The following is a 14901-nucleotide window of genomic DNA, read 5'->3' on the forward strand; positions in this document are numbered from 1 at the left end:
TATATATATATATATATATATATATATATATATATAGACGCACACACGTGTATATGTACATATGCATATATATATATATGTACACACGCACATACGTGTATGTACATATGTATATATGTACACACAGGTGTATATAGATATGTATATGTATGTGTTCATATATATATATATACACGCACACATACCTTTACACAAATGTATATATACATGTATATTACATGTATATATATATACATATATGTGTGTGTGTGTGTGTGTATATAAGCACATACGTTTTCACATATTTGACTGAGTGTGCATGTATGTCTGCATCTCTCTCTGTGTCTCTCTCTCTATATATATATGTGTGTGTGTGTGTGTGTGTGTGTGTGTGTGTGTGTGTGTGTGTGTGTGTGTGTGTGTGTGTGTGTGTGTGTGTGTGTGTACATGAAGTAGGAGGGGGTTAAAATATCGCATGAGACGTAAAATGACAAACATTGAAAGCTTTTGATCTGCCGAATGTCAAGCATGCGTAGGCATGACTTTAGATCTAAGCATGTCAACCATGAGAACCATAGATGGAAAATATCAAACACGTGAACCCTCAAAATAATTTCCAGCAAAAGGTGTCTTTCTGTTATCTCGACTGCAAAGAACTTGATAAGTTACAGAATGTTTGCGAAAAAAACCCCCCAAAAAAACGAAACCAAATAAAAAAGAAAAAAAGAAAAGAAAAATGCTATTCTTTATGGGTGGAGGACGAAATGCGACTCTGTAGGAAGTTTAGCCAACAATAATTCTTTCGATTGCTGAAAAATTTTATCATGAATTTTCATCAAAAGATGTAAAACCAATAAGGGTACATTATTTTTATATATCACATATCTGAATTTAGCGACGTATATCCGTATTTGTCTATGTCTAACACATATATTGCGACCGTTTGGCAGGTATATACACACTTTCTGAATGTTTTATGTGGCATAAAGTTCCAAACAATGCCGTTTCTTTTAGCACAGCACTCCTTAGCTACTATCCAAGATCGGAACCAAGATTTCTCTGTATACACATCCAACCCTACCACGCACACACACACAAATGCAAACACACACACACACACACACACACACAGACAAACACACGCATATATCTGCATGTATATAGAATGTAGTTATCTTAATAATTAATCCTTGATATTAAATAAGATCCGGTGTTCGCACAATTGCTCAATATTTATTTATGGAGCGCACGTTATGTTTCCATTTTATTGAACGGATTCAGAAATTGTATATCTGAAAACTGTTAGGTCGTAATCGAATAGGACTTCTTCAGGGACAAAGAGAAATTTTGTACATTGGTATAAAGTGAGTGTTATAAATTTCAAGAATGTCTGAATCCATTCCTAGCATGGAAATAGTTTTCTATGCATGCTTATAACTACTTTATATTTTATATTTGAACATTCCCTAGAATAGCTTTAGGCACGTAGTGCTCTGTTAATGTATATCTGTAACGTATATAGAACTATATACGTGTTTTGTATGTGTGTGAATGGAAATTTGTTTGAAGCATTGAGATGCGTGAGCAAAATGGTGAGTTTTAATAAATCCCTATGGCAATCCGAGAGAAGAATAAAATGGAATAAAATTTGGCATTGCCAACGAATGAGAAATATGAAGAAATATTTAAAAATTCCCTTTTTAACAGTCTAATATTTCGGGATGAAAATTCCCTTCAGGCTGAGGGAGAAGAGTTCACCGACGAGGCAGTTCGTAACCAGATCGATCTGTCTTCTGATTGAAATTTATTTTTCGTATCATTGAACAGCTTAGTGGTTTAATGTTAATGAAGGAACGGGTTAAACGGGCGGTCAAATACTGTGTAACAGCATATTGTGGGTTTCATGGTAAGGAATGAAGAATTCCAAGTTTGGGTCAATCGGTCAGATATTTCACAAGAAATTTTTTAATCCTAAAGTATTGGAATATTAAAACGGAATTTTTTGGACATCTCTACATCTCCGTTTTTTATACATTGGCAACGCCATATTTTATTGCATTTCATTCTTCACACACACACACACACACTCATAACTATATTTCTCGCTAAATATATGTGTCTGCGTGTATATTCAGACGTAGATATTTAAGTAGGTACTTGAAAGACTTACCTTAATAATTCCGTGCCATACCATGTATAATGAGTAGATCCAATCCGCAGTTCCAAATATTTAAGATTATTATTATTATTACTATTAAAATTAATATTTTAATTGTAAAATGTAATTTTCACATGGTAATTGCCTGAAAATAGAAAAAAGATAGGGAAAAACAATGATTAGTTTCAAGAAAATAACCAGATGTGACGTAAGTAAATAAAATAGATTTAATTATTTTGCATGGTGAAAAGAATTTTTTTTCTTTCTGGGCCAGACGATTTTAGACTTCGGCAGGGGCGAATCGTAGCAACGAATTTGGTTTTCTCTTTTACCTAAAATACTTATTTACAATTTTGCAGAGGAAATGATGAGAGATGTGATGGAATCATGAATGAAAGATTGGATGTTGGTGGATATTAGATACAAACTGTGAGATTTGCAGACTATCAGACAATGATAGCAAAGGCATAGGAATGTTTTCAGACCATCATGACATGTCTGATTGAAGTAGTTGAAGGACACGGGATGAGAATAAACCAGAAGAACAAAGGAATGAAAATTGGAAAGAGAAGAGAATCTTCAAATCAACATCAACGGAAATAAATTATAGCAGATTCAATACTTTAAATACCTTGAAAGCCGACTAACTGAGGATGGGAGAAATGAGACGGAAATCAGAGCAAGAAGTGCTGTGGGACAATTCAACTCACACAAAACACTGCTCGCCAAAGGCCTGAAGCATGACTAGAAGAAAGCTGGTGAGAACCCGAGTATAGGTCAGTGATCGAGTGGAAAATGCTGAGACGGCGAAGTAGGGCGATGACGATGGCTGATCTCAGGCAGACGAATTTATACTATTCAAAGAAGAGGATAGCACAAGTTAGATATTGCTGGAAAAGGTTCACATGCACGGGATCTGCCCAAAGCCAGTTCACTATTGGACTAGATATATATATCTATATTATCTATATATATCTATATATACCATTATATATATATATATATATATATATGACGAAGAAGCATTGTGATGATGGAGAAGAAGAAAAATATGTAGAACTACATTATCTGACGTGTATTTCTTTTAAATTGAAGTGTTGGGTGAAAGAGGTTTAGTTGTTTGTTGAAAGTCGAACAGTCGTATAGAAACGACCCATTTAGTCAGAGTTGTTGCTTAGTGCTGTTCAGGCTGAGACAAAATTTTAAATTATTTCAGGTATAAATATTTCTTCATTTTTAGGGGACTGGAATGTACTACATACCTTTACCTTATCTAAAACACGAGAATGCGATTTGTGATGTATTTAGCTTCAATGTCTAATGGATCCAGTGACGGTTCATAAGCTCCATGTTCTATTAATGTTGAATGTTTGCGAACGTTTTGATATACCTGCGTATGTGTAGATGTGTGTCTATGTATATAAGTACTTGTCTCCATTTGAGTGTGTGTGTGTGTGGGAGTTCGTGATTTACCTGTGATCCTCTGGATACAGCGAAGACTGGGGATAAGCACCGGGCCGTGCTGATCATTCCAAGTCGTTAACGAACTTATTGCCGTGAAGTTACATTATTCTAATATCAACTCCCGTTTTGCTATTCATTTTAATATGGATCGAGTCAAAAAATAAAATTCCAGAACAATCAACGTCCCCGCATGATCCCCTTTCATCGCAGTTTTGACACTGGCTTAAAGCAACGCGGCTCTGTCTGCGTTTGAAATATATAGATTCGGTATTCATTTCTGGCGATCAAAGGACACCTTTGATAACCCCAGCTCTGCACAGTCGTGCTGACCTCTGGTTAAACAGTTATCAAAACCAAATATATTAACGACATGATTTGATCTAAAGGTCAATGCAAAAACAAATATTTAAACAACTATCAAACGCTAGAAATTGTAGAAACTAGACGATATCCAACGATATTATTTTTATCAATGAAAGAACTGTTTAACTATATTGATTCAGTTTAGACGAAGAAAATTCTTTCTCTTAAATCTCGCCAGGTATCTCTCTCTCTGTCTCACTGTTGCTGTCCGTCTCTGTCTGAGGCGCGCGCACACACTGACACACAATGTACTACGTGCAAATGTGTGGGTGTATTTGGTCTCATTTAGATAACAGCTATTTCCACATACACACAAACACACACACACACAAACATGTATATATATATATAACATAAATGATGGTCCATTTGAAAACTTTCTAAAGTGCTTCGACACAAAAGTTTAGGCCTCAGAGTAACACCTTTTCTGTTACCGGGCACTAAATAGAGAGAGAGGGAGAGGGAAGGGACACTGACATATACATACACGCATACACATCCAGAGTCACGTGCGTGCTAGACACACACACACACACACACACACACACACACACACACACACACACACACACACACACACACACATATATATATATATATATACACACACACACACACACACACGTACGTTGAAGGAATTCAGAAATTAATTTTTGCAACTAACAGGTATAAAATAAAGAAATTGGAACCAATTATAATGAAAGAAAAGATATAAAATAACTATAATTGCAAGCAATCTGCAATTACTTTATAATTACTGCTTTAATTAATGAGTTTCATAACGATTTTAGAAAACACTTGGAACGCATTGTAATTAAAGTAAAAAAATAAATTGAAGACAAAACGCTGCGTTTTCTTTTTTCGGCTTCATAATTGAAAAACAATTAATTTGCGTCTCTAATATATTTCTTTTATTCCTGTCAGTGTCTTTATTTGAGTGTTGCGTTGGTAAAATTTTTGTAGGTCTTAGCGAAACAAACAACAATTTTGCTTCGATAATTACACGTATTATATAAATGTTATATGCCCCTAAACAGAACAAGAGCGGTCGTGGAGCGAATAAGTTATATTAACAGTGACACAATGATCATGTGATCAAACTTTTCTCCTTCTATTATTAAATATAAATATTCTGAAACTTTCATTATTTCTTCGTTGAACTAATCCATTGGCAAATAATTTGATGCAATCAGCTCACTTCAGCTGGATGATGTCACGTAATTTTCTTCTTCAGTGTTGACAGATTTTTCTTTTATATGAATTAAATACTTGCTGATGTTTATTGCCTTCGAAAATAATTGTTTATAGGACTGGCAAATCCGTTTTGTTAATTGAAATATTTGTTGTATATTTAATTTGTGTTTGCAGCATCTGAATCGCCTTTTTTCTTTCCCCTAATCTTTGATCCTTTGTTTAAAGGACGTAGAGCGATTTCCTAGAAAATTGTATCCAGAGTTCGCTTGATAAGTCATCAAATATAATTTCTCTCGTATGGGAGAAGCAATCAGGAGTGTGGTTTTGAATAAGGCTTTGTTCCCATGATATGTGGTTGCGGTATCGATACCCATGCATTCAACCATGGAAAGCTGTCCCCAATCTTCTTTTGAATCCGAGAATTTGGGACCCAGCGACGATGTAGGTATAACTGCATCAGTGGAGCAATATCTAATTTTGGCTGGTAAGGAACACACCTAGTGTCTGGATGTCTTTGGCTGGACCTCCCTGCAGCAACCATTCGGTTCTGGCTTCTACTTCGGGGATATCTTTGTCGGTTTCACTTGTCACATGGTCCATAAAAAGGGTCAATGATGCCCTACCTCATCTGTCTACACTATTTCGTCCGTCTTTACGTTTTGAGTTTAAATTCCACCGAGGTCGACTTTGCTTTTCATCGTTTGAGGATCGATAAAATAAGTACAAGTTGAACACTAGGATCGATGTAATCGGCTTATAATTACTTTACTGTTTGTTCATTCAGTATTAATCTTTCATGAGTTAAAACATCCCATACTGTTGAAATGATGCTACGATTAACAGAGCATATTTTAGTCCCTTGGTGAAAGAAGGAACCAGCCTACGACCAATCGTAGTGTGTTTGTGACTGGTAGAACGAGAGTAAGAAATTTATCTCAAACTCTTGACTGCCATCGATACCCACAAAAGAATGGATTCAACTCCAAGTAGCCACGGGTGTCTAGTTAGTAGTGTGAATTAGGATGACGTATTCAGTCTATTACAGAAACTAGAAAGAGAACAGCCTAGCCGATCAGACACTTCTACATAGTTTCTCCTCTACAATATTCTAGTCAGTTTATGATTCAAATTATTAGTAAATCTGAAGTTATGGAAGAAGATATTCGCTCAAAGACAAATCTAGAAGATCGTACACAACTTTACACAATTACGAAGCGTATTTCATAGCTATATACTGTTAAGATAGGATGTGGAATACACATATACAAGACTGAACTCAATAAATTGGAAGCGGATATTTGGTAATAGAGTCCCAGATTTTTTCTCAAGCACTTTCGCACTTAGCTCTGGCAAAGCGGATTCATTTGGTGCTAAGTAATAACAATAATACTGCATGGGTTTCCAGAGAATTTATGTTTATAGGGGTTATAGCATGAAGCAAACTTAGAGTCCGCAGGAGCGAATCTAAGAAGTAAAATATTAGCAATTCCAGAAATACAGTTTTATAGGCTGAGCATGATTAACTGATACCATTTTGAGGATTCTATTTGTTGATAAAAATCTTTATTTTCGTTGTTGAAGACAAAAAAAGAAGGGAACTATTGTAGATCGTTTTTATGAACTTATTGTTCTACTCTAGAAATCAGCAGATAACGGATCGAATTTAACAGAGAAAGACTTGCTTTATAGAACACACGTACACTACACTACGTATAAAAAGAACGGCAAAACTTCAAACACGTATATTGAATAAAATGATTACAAGAACAATGATGATGATGATGACGAGGATGATAAACGTTTGAAGTTCAGCCCTTGCTTTTTTTTTCGTTCTTTGCAATATAATGTACGTGCGTTGTATAAAGCAATTCTGTATCACATTCAGTTGTCACTTCCATTCTTGTTTCCATTCTTCAAAGAGGAAAGTAAAGTTTTCGTCATTAGCAACCCTCACTCTCCATAAAAAAGAAAATGGCATCGTTTAAACAGACCTTGACATTGACAGCGTGATAATGAGCTGGGCCGCCATGGCACATAGAAGTCCATGAGAGTGGTGGAGGTCACTCATCGCTGAAGAAGGGAATCCAAAGAGAATATTGATTCAAGAAAGTGTCTGTTGTCCTAAAAAGTGAAAGGAATGTTACTAATGGAATTAAGGTTAATGAAATGCCATGGAAAAATCTTTAGACGAGCAACTTCAACACCATCGACTGAAAATTGAACGTCTTTACCGGAGGGGACAAGGTAAGAAAACTCCAGACCTTAGGCATCACAGATTACTAGCAGATGTACGTACCAAGAGGTTTAGGAGAACGCGGTTTAATCGGACTTGAAATAAGACAAAAACAATATTGAGCTATGTGTGTATACCTGACAAAAACAGGTGACCCACTTCTTCGAATTGTCAAATATATATCAACTCCATCAACGAAACATTTATATTACTCTAGAAAGTATGAAGTTCCAAAAACCAAGCAACAAGAAATGGGACAAATATCATTAAAGCAAAATGAGTGAAGCATAAGGCAGAACACATTGGCCAGCTCTAACTTAAGAAAACACGGCAGAATTGAGTAAAGACCCAGGTATAAACTGAAGATGACGAAGTATCACCGGGGTAAAAGCAGTGACCGAAGAAGTAAAGATAAATGAAGAAAAAAAGGAAACAGAATTTCTCAATAAGATTCTCTGACCACTGAACCATTAAGTGGAATTAATGCACAATAGAAGATTTATTGAATGCACGAAAAAAAAACTATCGATAATATTAGAGTAAGGTTTACTGGGAAGACGCGTGGCTTCCTCGAACGGATGAAAGTAAATGTCGACCAAGATGGATTTTGGTTTGCAAACATAAATGCGGACGAAATGCCTGGCGTGCTGACAATTCTAGCAGCTCGCCGCCTTAAATGATAATCAGCATCATTATTATTTACTTTCGACGGATATTTGTCCTCATCTTGTTTGTTGTTAAAACAATGTTTCGGCTGATAAACCCGCCAACCTTCTTCAGGTGTCTTGGGGAAATTTCGAAACTGCGTTCTCATTCCTAAGGTATTCTTCGATGTTGACTACTGAATAATAATAATAATAATAATAATAATAATAATAATAGATTTTGGCACAATTCCTGCAATTTTGTGGGAGACGGCGAGTTCATTAGCGCTCACCTGGTATGTGTCTAATGGATTCCAAGAGCATGAAAGGCAAACTTGACTTCAACGGAATTTGAACTCCGAATGTACAGAGCCTGAAAAAATTGCCGCTAAGCATATTGTCTTTGATGTATTCGAGGTCGATAAAATAAAGTACTCCTCAAGTAATATGGTCGATTATATCGAATAGTCACCTCTCACTTGAAAATTCTTGGTTTCATGCCTAAACCAAAAGCCATTATCAATGTTGCTTGCTGTTGTTGATGTTGAATTTTTTGCTGTTACAATGATGATGATAATGGCAGAGACTAGGGTTCGAATTATGGCGATGCTGATAATAATGGTGATGATCGTTATTATTGGTGGTGAGGTCGATAATTGATATTGTAATTGCTACTGATTGTCATCATCATCATCGTCATTATCATCTTTATCATAATTATTATAAACTCTGTCCACATTCCCCTCCCCCATCCGCACCGTGTGATGCTCTACAAAACAAATTGTTCCATAGAATTCCTTAGTTATTTTGGTAATGTCTGGTTATTATGCGAATTGTAAAGAAACATTGATAGGGCCAGCGGTGGCGGAAGCCTCAATGTTGGCAGTGGTGGTGGTCGTGGTGATTGTAGTACGAACGGTGGTGGTGGTGTTGGTGGTGGTTCTGCCATAAGCAGTAGTAGCGGTAGTGGCAGTCGTGGTGGTGAGGCTGTGTGGAGGGGATTATATTTAGGGATCTTGCTAAGATGGTGGTGGTCGTTATTTTGACAGCTGTATGGGCGGTGGTAGTAACAGTGGTGTAGTGTCTGTTGCGGTGGTGTTGGCGGGTGTTGTAGTGGTAGCTGTCTTGTGTTAACGATGCTTCTCACAATATTGATGATCGTCTTAGTATTACAGGTGGCGCTGTTGCGATGTTTTTTTTTTTATTGTTGCTAGTTGTGTTTGTGTTAAATTTGATGGTAATCGTGTTAGTGTTGTTGTTTGTGTTGTTTCGGTAGTAGAAGATGTATTAATGGTGGCGATTCTACGTCATTTGTGCTGCTTCTGATGTTGCTGTTGTTATTGATGTTAATAGCAGTTGTGTTAAAGATGGTTGTTGTAGAGTTGCTGACGGTGGCGATGGTGGTGAAAGTGGTGGTGGAGACGGTGGACGTGTCATTCCGAGGCATTGCTAATACTTCAATAGTATCGTCTTTCTTTTTATAGACTCTTAAACACTTAAAACAAGCAATTAATTGCACTTCACACCTTTTCGCCGATTTTTCTTCCTACACACGCCAAACAGCGCCGCGCGCGCACACACTCACACACACACAAACGCACTCATCGCATCGAAACGTATATACTCACACACACGCTGATATCCATGCATCCACAAAACATACACTGACAGATATGCAGACCTACTTGACAGACGCATAGACACACACAGACGGTCACACGTACACACACACACACACACATATATATATATATATACACACACACACACATACATTGATACACACAAAGACGGTCACACGTACACAAACATGTATATATACACATTGACAGACATCTCCATACACACTCGCACAGATACATAGAGACACACTGACACACGTATAGACACATACTCAGATAAGCAAACAGATCTACAGACACACAAACCCATACAGACGCACATCTAACATCACTCACGCTGTCCGACATCACTCACTTTCGTTGTCGTTACTCTTCTTTCATTTTCTGCTTTTAATCATTTCAATCAGTTTGAATTGAGACGACAACGAATAGGAACGAATAGAGATCGAGTTACACAAACACCAGCTTCCAAACAACAAAACAAATTCACAGTTGGAATGGTGGTGGTGGTGATAGTGGTGTTACTAGCGTGAACGTCAGCACTTGTAGTTGTAAAGGAATAATGCTTTGAAAGGCAAGAATACGAGATGAGTGTGGCACCAATTTTTGAAATTAGACTAAAACAATAAACCGAACGAGAACATTAATGATAATAACAATAATAATAATAATAATGATTTCAAATTCTTGCACAAGACCTGAAAGTTAGCGTGAAGGGAAAAGACAATTACATCGAACACAGATCAATTGGTATTTAATTTAACGACCCCGAAAGGGTGAAAGGTAAGATCAACCTCGGTGGCGTTTGGACTCAGAGCGTAAAGACGGTCGAGATGCCCCTAGACATTTTGTCAGGCGTGCGAAAGATTCTGCCAATTCGATACCTTAATAAAAGAAGAGAAACTAAACCTCCACGACGATTTCAAGTGGGAAATACGACGGTTGAGGGCAATAAGGGGAGTAAACGTGATACCAATAATAATTGGCGTTCTTGGAAGTATCAGCACTGAAGTACCAGCCTAGCACAAAAGAGATTGCTACAAATGTAAAGGTAGAACAGCATGGAACTGCAAGAATTCTTCGCAGGGGTCTTGAAGTATGACAAGTAAAGAAGTGTCACCTTAGTCTGCTGGCTGTGGACAGCTGACACTCCCCATCATACCCAGCAAAATAAGATGAGAGTTTTCATCAATTAATAATAATCCTTTCTGTTATAGGCACAAGACATGAAATTTGGGGTGACGGATTCAGTTGATTATATCGACCCCAGTGCGTAACTGGTACTTAGTTTATCGACCCCGAAAGGATGGAAGGCAAGGTCGACCCCGGTGGGATTAGAACTCAGAACGTAAAGACGGTCGAAATGCCGCTACGTATTTTGCCCGGTGTGTTAACTATTCTGCCAGCTCACTGCCTTAATAATAATAATAATAATAATAATAATAATAAGACTATGATGCTCGATCATCAGCAACTACATCAGGAATCAATGAGAAGAAATAAGGAAAGCGAAACAATAAAAATATACTAAAACAAAACAAGTGTTGGAGAGAAGAGCAACATAAAAGAAGGCATTGTTGAGTCAAGAACTGGAAATGATTGAAGGATTGTTGAGCAGAGAGGAACAAAAGAGGATTGTTGCCTTCCAGCTATATTCAAGGCACGATCAAAGAATATTGTTGAAGATGATATCAATGTTGGGAAGGAAGTTGTTTTCTGTCAGTCAGTTGCACATTTAGCAGCCATCGCAGGAAGGAAAAATAAAAATAAAAAAGACACAACTCGAGATGGAACTGGGAAAATAATATGCAGAGAAAATATGGCCATATTTTGTTGTTGCTCGAGGTTTTTGGCTGCTGCTGCTGCACATCATCATCATCATCAGCAGCAGCAACATCGACATCAACAATCTCATCACCATCATGAAGACGTTTTCTTTCTCTCTAGATTCTCCTTGAATATTTTTATCACCACAATTTAGTATCCTCCTCCCCTCCTACTCATTACTGATATTTTCGTTACTATTGTCATTACTATTATTATTGTTATTATTATTCGATTCTCCCTTGTGATTTTGTACATTATTTTCACTTTTATAGTTTATTCTTCTCAACACTATTTCACACCAACTTTCTTTCTCTCATTCGTTCCTTCCTCTTTTTTTGGGTGCATCCCTTTTCTCTTAATTTTCATTCTCTTCTCGTTCCTCTTCCAGACATTACAATAGTCACAACGTTTTCTTATAGAAATTCCCGAAATAACAATGTTTTACCCTTGACACCTCATGGGCAACGGAATACCCGCTTTCATGGCAAAGTCTGAACACAAGACAAACACACACATACACAGATTTATTCCAGTCAGCCATAAATTCATACGATAAATATATATACTGACAATTGGGATGTAGTTTAGCCATTCAAACGAAACTATAGTATAATGATCTCGCTCGCTGTGGAGCATTTATTACTCCTATTTGTGTATACATAATATGTGCTTATTGGTGCTCTAAGTGCTTTTTAGCACTCATTTCTAGCAATGTAGATGCTACCCTGCGCCCCCAGTCACAGCTAGTGACGTCTGAGTTTTTCCTTTTCCTTTTGCGCCACTTGGTGATCTCATATCAACATAAACTGCGCATTCATATTATTAATATTATTATTATTAGTATCATCATCACTGCTTAATTTTAAACAGTTTGTTTGATGTAATTCATCGCCGGACACACCCAGTACCCTAGGAGAAATGAATTTTAAGAGATGTTGAACTATAACTCAAAGCTTGGCGAGGAGAAGAAATACCTCCATACAATACAACACAAACATTTGAATTGATAGGGTTTTTCTAAGGATTATTGTTTCGTCGTCGTAGTCTTCATTATTATTATTATTATTTGATTTTGAATTGATACGACAAAAGCACGAGATTATTGTTGCTGCTGCTGTTGTCGGCATCATCATCATCACTTTATTGTTCCTCGTAATTACTACTTAGTAAGGCGCAACGAGAAAGTGCACGACGGGCCAGCTGCCAACAATTTCAGAATTGGACAGAGAGCTAGAGTTAATAGAATGAATTGCCTCCGCATTAAACTGCAGCGCCAACCTGCTTTATATAAATGGCGTGTATGAGAAAGTCAGGATAAAGATTAACACTTGTGCAATTAATTAACAACCATACAATCTGATTAAATACATTGCGGAGTAGATACCGCAATTGAGAACATACAGAGCGTATGCTGGTGGTATATAACACAGATATGCATATATATTTCATATACACGTGTGTATTTATATTAGCGTAGATAAATGTATACGTACGTACAATGTATAAAGTCGTGTATATATATATGTGTGTGTGTGTGTGTGTGTTTATATAAACACACGATTATGTATATATATATATACATACACACACACAGACAGATAAATGTGCATATATACAATTATAAATATGTATCAATATATATGTATATATATATATTTAAACACACACACACACACATATATGCAAAGATATATATGTATCAATATATATATATATATATATATATATATATATATATATATATATATATATATATATATCAATGTATATATTTATATGTGTGTGTATGTGTGTCCAATTTTGGACGGTATAAATCCGATGTGTGTGTACATGCACATGCATCTGGTTGAAACCAGATATTAATTGATAGGTAGCCACCCGCTTCCAATAGGAATTAGTGTTTATAAGAATCAGAGTTAAGTAAACTCTTGGACTGATATACATTAAAGTAGAGTGAATGCTGCAATTAGTTTGTGATATAGTAAGATAAATTGATTTAGCATTAAGGATTACAACGCCAGAATGTTGTTATAGTTGTTGGTGTCACTGATAATCATGGGGGTGGCTGTGATACTGTTGTATGAGAATACCGGAAGATTAAGCTGATAATTCTAGCAGATGAAATATCTAGCTTGATGCCGGAATATGTTTATATACAAGACAGATTGAAAAGATACATATGTTCAAAGAGTCACAAATAAAACACTGTCAATCAACACGCCGTTGTTTTCTTTCGAGGTAAAGTAGCATCTATGTGAAAGTCTCCTACAGATATTACACAACCCACCCCCAAAAATCAATGAAACGAAGAATTTTAGTGCGTTTTATATATATATATATATATATATATATATATATATATATATAACGGAGATATACTTGCATAGCAAGCGACCTGATCAGAGATCGTGAGCTGGAACGAAAACAAAAATCCGTGCAGCACGGAATTTTGTCAGTGAAGAGGTCGCGGTCTCAAAGCGAAGAAAATAATTTGGCAAATTAAATTTGAATGTTGAAGGGAATCTAGCAGCTTCCATTGCCCCTTTCGAATTCACACAGCATGCAGGTTTGATCCAAACTCATTTTGAAAATTGTATTCAAATTGCTGCAGAAAAAGACAAGGTGAACGACTACCCAGTAAAAAATGTTTGTTTTACCGTAAGTATTGAAAAAGATGACAAAAATGCGACAGGTCTTCTTTCGAACCTGGTTTACACACACACATGCGTGTGTGTGCGCGTATTTATATGAGGCCTTATATATCAAATTATGTTACGGGGGTTTCGTAGATATGAACTGTCTGTAATGCATCGTATTTATATTGAAATTCATGTACAAGTGTATTTTTGGGGTCAGGAAGATGATGGGTTGGGAATAGAAAAGATCGAATAGGAAATAATCAGTGTAACTTCGTTTCTTAAAGAAGGAGCTTTTTAAGTATAGATACGTCCAACTGTCGATATTCCATGCAACGGAAAGGAAAACGGAAATCCGTGATTGAAAACCAAACGTTTGAACCACTACCGCGTGTGTACACACGCACACACATTATGTCTTGCAAAATAGGACAACCCCTACTAGAATCATCTGTAGAATAAACGACAACAGTAACTGCAGAAGCTTGATTTGTGTAAAGGAATAAGAAATAGAAAACTGGAATTTATGTAGGAGCGTATTTTTGGGGTCAGTAAGGATGATGGGTTGGGAATAGGATAGATCGAAAGTGGTGAAGAGGTGGACAGAAAGAATTGGATTGAAGAGAAAGCGAGAGAGAGGGAGAGAAAGAGACAGTGACATTAGAGAGGGGAAGAGTGAGGGAGGTAGAGAGAGAGAGAGGGGAAGAGTGAGGGAGGTAGAGAGAGGGGAAGAGTGAGGGAGGTAGAGAGAGAGAGAGGGGAAGAGTGAGGGAGGTAGAGA

General features: G+C 36.7%; 1 long non-coding RNA gene across 1 annotated transcript in view; it reads right to left on the bottom strand.

The window, feature by feature from the left end:
- Positions 1-14901, bottom strand: part of LOC128250965 (uncharacterized) — a 701915-nt gene that overhangs the window by 462708 nt on the left and 224306 nt on the right. The window contains exon 2 of the long non-coding RNA XR_008266884.1: positions 2150-2282. This is a non-coding gene — a long non-coding RNA (uncharacterized LOC128250965). The remainder of the gene's footprint in view (positions 1-2149; positions 2283-14901) is intronic.

The sequence above is a fragment of the Octopus bimaculoides genome, chromosome 27 (assembly GCF_001194135.2).
Source record: "Octopus bimaculoides isolate UCB-OBI-ISO-001 chromosome 27, ASM119413v2, whole genome shotgun sequence".
Classification (NCBI taxonomy): domain Eukaryota; kingdom Metazoa; phylum Mollusca; class Cephalopoda; order Octopoda; family Octopodidae; genus Octopus; species Octopus bimaculoides.